The 6705-nt window shown below is 26.4% G+C and overlaps 1 protein-coding gene across 2 annotated transcripts in view; it reads right to left on the reverse strand.

The window, feature by feature from the left end:
- Positions 1–6705, reverse strand: part of LOC112598124 (leucine zipper putative tumor suppressor 2 homolog) — a 49835-nt gene extending 43130 nt beyond the window's left edge. For both annotated transcript variants that reach the window (XM_025344481.1, XM_025344482.1), the window contains exon 1: positions 6458–6705. The gene's annotated coding sequence lies outside the window, so the exon portion shown is untranslated. The remainder of the gene's footprint in view (positions 1–6457) is intronic.

A 6705-nucleotide genomic window follows, 5' to 3' on the forward strand; every position in this document is an offset into this window, starting at 1 on the left:
GTGATGAACAAGGATATAAAAGATACGGACGATACGGTCCGTGGACTTCTATTAAAGTACCTAAAACACATTCAGAAAATGACCAATTTTCTTACACAAAGTCAAACCAACTTTTATGTAAAAAATAAAAAAAATGTCTAAATCTAAAATATGTTTTAGTTATACCAATCAGTTGAACTACGAAAATAAAATTAGCATCGAGTATAAAACAATGAAACATTTATTTATGAATACCTCCTAATAGACTAAACTTTTTCGCGAAGAAAATTTTAAAATATCTCACCTATAAGTTACTTTTACGGTTTTTTAATCTCTTAAATAATTGGACATCTCTATAAATGTTCAGAAGATAAATTCATACTTTATATGGTGCATGGTCGCATGGATATCCGTTAAATAGTGATCAATACATTATTAAATATTTGCACTATCTATTAATATTTAACAGGTTATTAGACATTCAAAAAATAAAATTATTCAAATAGTTTCACTATAGCATCATTCTAAGTTATACGTTATACTAACAATTTAAAATAAAGCTCGTGATTCGTTGTGTAATATTAGCCCGTAACGTTTCTTTCATATATAAATCACGTTAAAAAATGTTAGTATAACTATATTGATAATATAAGATGATAATACTAATATTATACATTAATTATAGATGAAGTGCTCGAAAAATCATCACGTAAATAAAGTATTGTAATCCGTATTTCATGAGTGCGGTGTTTAAATCACAGAGAAAATGGTTCATTATAATTGATATGTATTCTAAACATGTTGAGTTATGGACTATGGTACAGTAAATACGTCAAACGAGTTTTTTTTTTTGAGACAACGGCTGTTGGACCAGTCAAAAAGGGCCGTGAGTATCGGTGTAGGTATTTGATCAAATCCAGGAATAATTATAAATGCGCAGGCCTGCAACACGATAATGGTGAGCTGCTTGGCTTTCTAGGGATAACGTAAATCCGAAAAAAAAATGTAATCAATGCAACGAAAGTGTTCTAGGTAATTTTTCACAATTTATAAGATAAGCGTATACAGAAATTAGCGCAATCACTCTACAAAACTGTAGATGTTCAATAATACAACTTGATATTTTTTAACAGTCCATAGATTGGGTATACATAAATAATTACTCATCGAAATAATGAATCTATTCAATTATTTGAACAAGTTAATATATAAATACAACATAAATATAATCAGTAAAAAAAGTTATTTAAAAATCAGATATTTATATAATTTTGATATTTCTCTGTCAATAATATTAAAAATACATAAACATGCACAATTTTTTTAATACAAAAAATAAACAAAATTTGATATTTTAAGAAAAAATATGGGCAAGTGAATATTACTCAGCTATACATTATGTGTTGAAAATTGTAGAAATAAAACTAAAAAAAATCAAATGTCTACAAATAACTCTAAAAGAGTTAAAATATTTTAAAATTGTATTATGAATTGTATAGAAAATTATCATCTAAGTATACAGTAAAAATTTCAGTTATTTACAGTAATTTGTTTTTTAAGTTACAACAAAATGCCTTAAATTGTATAAGGAGAAATAGTTATTTTACGAGATAAATATGCAATGTCGTAATAATTTTAACTTAGAATGCTCAAAAAAAAATTTGATTTTCTGGTAAAAAATTTATTTTTTCATAGATTAAAAAGTTCATAGAGAAACTAGTATTTAATTTTCAAATTTTAGAAGAAAATTTTTTATGAATTTTGAACTACAAAAAATAATTTAAAAATTGTCGACCTATTATAAAATTTGTCGAAATTCTAAATTTTAACACTCATAAGTTATACGAAAATATTTTGATAAAAAACATATGAGGAATCTTGTATTAAAATTTAAAAATGTATAAGCATTTTTATCCAGGGAATAATTTTTATTATATTAAATTTTATAAAAAAAAAAAGTTATAAATAAAAATAAGGAAAATTTCAAAATTCTATATATATCTAATCCAAAACATTTAATTATAGTAAGTGCAGGAAACGTTAAAGGAAACATTTGGTAAAGAATTTAATTATCTAAAGTTATTCGTTATAGTAGGGACGTTAATATTAATAACGTTAACAAATTTATTATATAATAGGTGAAATTTTTTTTGGAAAAATTTAGTTCAACCTACCGTATTACTAACAGAAAAATAAATTACTAATAAATAGTTTAACACTATAAATATGTAATAAAATATCTTTAAAAATATAGACTAATATTGTCATCGATCAGAATTGTTTTTTGTATACAACGATTGATAACCTAACGATTTATCATTGAATTCAAATTTAATACATCCATCACAGTGACCTCTACTCAATGACAAGATACACTAGAAACCTACTATGTATATAGCAAAGAAACTCCTCCGATCAAATTTTTTAAACATTAATTTAAATAAGTAGATTATAAATTAGAACGAAAATTTATCAGATTTATGTAGGTATCTACTTCCTATATTTATATTGGAATATATCGTTAACACTAAATAGAACAATACTGAGTACACAATTTACATGTACGAAAAATAAAATAGCGGTAGTGCAACGTATAAATATTTATTTTACAAGACATATTAACAATATTTTAAAAAGTATGTACGATAATATTTTAATAAATAGGGTGCATATTTAATATTATGGTCATAACTTCCCACATATCACATTATTTTTATATTAAACACCGCAATACTAAATAGAAAAAAAGACGAATACCTCCTATATCGGCATAATAAAATGTAATCATTGGTTTTCAAATGATAATAAATAATATAATACAAATGTTTTAATCTACTTTGATGACCACGGTTATTCGATTGTCAAAAATCAGAATTTAACGATTAAAAATCCAAGTAACATTCTTGTATCTTAAATATCTGATTTACTACCTACTTCAAATTACAAAACTCATGTCTACAATCAAAACGTAATATTATAATACAATCGACAGCTAAATATTTTTTTACATATTTTAATATTTTTTTCTCGGTAGACAGTAACATATAATATAGGTTATTGGTTACAATATCAGCTTAAGTGAAATAAAAAGCCTTTGAGGAAACACATTTATTATGTACGAATATGTCTTGTCTACCCGCGCAGTTCCGACGCGTGTCTTATGTGATTGGAATATGGTGACGGCGTCGGTGGCCTCGTAAGGTCAAATCGTAAGTTTATATGTATGTATTTTTACTTGACGTTCCTACTGGAATATAAAGATTTGTAAAAACATATATTTTTTATGCAGCCGTTTAAATGTGTTATATACATTATACACGTTAATGTATCCGCCGGACTTCCAAAACGGGAGGACCGGTGCCTCGTTTGCAAACCAGTATTTTCAGCAGCCAAATGTCATTCCATGGGGACTGCACAATTCCGTTCGTTTCATCTCTACATTATGTTAATGTTGCGGTAAAACCGGTCACCCAAAAGTACAAGTATGACCCAGTACACGCGCGTTTTCCCCCACTCAATAGGGAATTTATAAGGGAATAAATCCTTTGTAACTCTATACAGTATACACACACCTATTTATTATAATAAAATCACGCACAATTAAGTTTTTAGATATATCATTGAAGACATCATGACCCACTCGATAGTGGATTTTCCGCAAACGAATTTATATACCAATAGGATTTCCGCACTGCATCTAACTAAAAATTTAAACCTAAACCTACCTTGAAGACACATACTTTATACATATATTTAATATACTACTGTAAAAATTATTAATAACCAACTAAGAACATTAAACACGGACATAGAGATGACTGATGATGAAATATTGAATAGGTAAACATTTTGATACCAATTTAATAGTACCTGTAAGTTGTACAAGTTATATCGTCTCATATTTCCAAATAGAACATTTATACCCGACGCAATTAACCACAATCAATCACCGTTAAATGTTAATAGTTTTAAATTTCTAAACCAGTTATTCGAATCAATGACAATAACATAAGGATTCGAATTGTTTCATTTTTACATAAATCTTAAAAATTGTAATCGACTTGTTATTTTGTTCCCAATTTAGCAAATTAGGTTCCGTTATTTCAATAGATCGACATTTTTTTCATACTGTTATAGCTGGTAACCATATTAAATTGGAAGAAGTAAATAATAGAAACAAAAGTAGGTACTACAATATATTTCTAATGTCTATATAAATTACATATACATTCAAATATTAAAAATTTTTAATTTAAAATATTTCAATTGCATGAATATTATATAAATAAATAATTAAACTAATCGACAATCTATATACATAAAATAAATTTTGATACATTGATATATATATATATATATATATATAAATGTAAAAATAGAAATCTTTGTCACACGTGTTCTCCGAAACCACTAATTCGATTATCTTGATTTTTTTTTTTATGAAAGAGTAAATCGCATAGCAGGTTTTAAGCCTACTTCTAATTCTAAAAGTTGGTGACAAATTGAATTATTTAATTTTTAAATGATCGGCAATTACTCACATAAAGATATTATTTTTTTATCATTCGTTAGCTACCAAAATTAATATTTTAATGAATAGTTGTTACATTATAACAGTACAATACAATATTATATAATATAATTTTTGCGTTGTTTTTGATTCATACAATTATAACTTTGAGTTATTGATTTTTGATCCAGAAAAAAAGGAAATAAAATTTAAATCTTTCAAAATAAATTAAAAAAATTAAATAATTCTTAAAAAATGCTGCTATAAATGGTCAAAAAAAAGCAACGCAGGGCGGAACCAACTATGTAAAATTGATATGTCGAAAACATTATCTATATACGACTATACACCAAAACAGAAAAGCAAGTAAGTGCACGGGAATGCCAATTTTTTATAAATTGATTGATATACTATATACCTATATTAGAAAACGTTTTTACCATATACTTAAAAGAATTTATTTATTGATATTTTCGAGGTTTTATAACGATTTTGTTTTTTAATTATACAAAATACATACATATATGTACAAAAAAAGTATACTTAAAAAATATTGACTATTAATATTATATACCATTTTTTATTGCAATTTCCAATTACACCTATGTCATATTTTAAGTTTATAAGATATTTTCTATGTTATTAAAATTAAAATAATTTATAACTTTAACATAAATAAAGCATTTCTTATCAATTGTTTAAATGTATCCACTGATAGAAATTCATCTAAACAAATCATTTGTATACAAGCAATGTCGTACTATCGTTCGTCATCAATCATGGATTTAAAAGTACGAATAAAAACGATCGGATAATAAATTATTTTAGTTTTGCAGTGTTTAATAGAGTGGTATCGAGGGAAAAGTTGTCAACGTAAAATATTTTTAAAAACTTTGATAAACAATAAAATAAATTTATTTATTTGCGAGAAACGTGACCAAACTGATTTTCATTCGTAAACAAGCATAATATTATACTCAAAGGTGAAAAACCCGACTTTTTAAATTTACCACAATATTACATGGTTTAATAAACAATCGATCATAAGCAGTTTTGAATCCAGGTATACTTCAAAAGGGGATTTGCCCCCTGACAAATATAACTTTCAACAAAATGTACCTATTTATTAAATTAACAAATGCACAATACTCGTTACGATTACCACACCTAATGGTATTAAATAAAATATAATTTATTTGTATCAATGTTTTTATACCGTATTGCCAGTATAGATACTGTCTACTGACTTTCTCAAAATGTCTTAATTGTAAATTGTAATAACTAATAATAGGTATAATTCATATTACTAAAATGTATCATCATTCATCAATGAAAAAAAATGAACCCCCAGAGAAATTGTCTGGATTCAATACTGATAATAGGTATATACAATATCAAATACTATAAACAATATTTATTAATTACTTAAAACCGTTGAACATTTAGAAAAATAAAATACATTCAATACACATATTAAAATTATTTTTATTGCCATGGAAGAAAATATTTATTGCACATAAATCCCGATCCGCTTTGAAATGATTACTATCGTTTACCCAGATCTCGTGCGGGTATCTGTTTTTCCATAACAAAACACATAATTTCCCCATAATAAAAATGTAAAAGTTTTATAATAAAACTATCTTGTATTACCTGCGTTTTTCACCAGTAGATATCTAGCGCAATCCACAATATTACACTATAATACGTATTAGGAAGATATCTTAAATATAATACACAAATAACATAATAAATACACTGTATATGATGTAGTAAATGGGTTAATCGATATCATAAAGCACAGAGATTGGAAATAATATCAATACATTTGGATTTTCGAGGATTTACGATTAGTTTTCCTCTGATTCGTAGAGCTAGTAATGTGCGCCGGTTAATATGGGTTCGATGTTGATAAATAGTAATAATAATAATACCAAACATATATACGTATAAATAAATTTTACTTACGCGAATAAAATTATTAACTTATAATCCCGACGATAAGCGTACGTATGTGATTTTTGTATTCGTGATCTTGCGAGTTGGAACGGCAAACGGCGGGAAAAAAATTATTTTGATAAAAACGGTCGTGCTATAATGCGTTTACTCGCGAGAGCGGTGGAGTCGGGTAAACACACGCGCATAAACTATTCGAGAGCGTCACCAATGGTGACCGACCGCCGACTACTTGCGCACTCGACTTACTAGTTACTACG

The sequence above is a fragment of the Melanaphis sacchari genome, unplaced genomic scaffold (genome assembly GCF_002803265.2).
Source record: "Melanaphis sacchari strain LSU unplaced genomic scaffold, SCAv2.0 Contig45_pilon_pilon, whole genome shotgun sequence".
Lineage (NCBI taxonomy): Eukaryota > Metazoa > Arthropoda > Insecta > Hemiptera > Aphididae > Melanaphis > Melanaphis sacchari.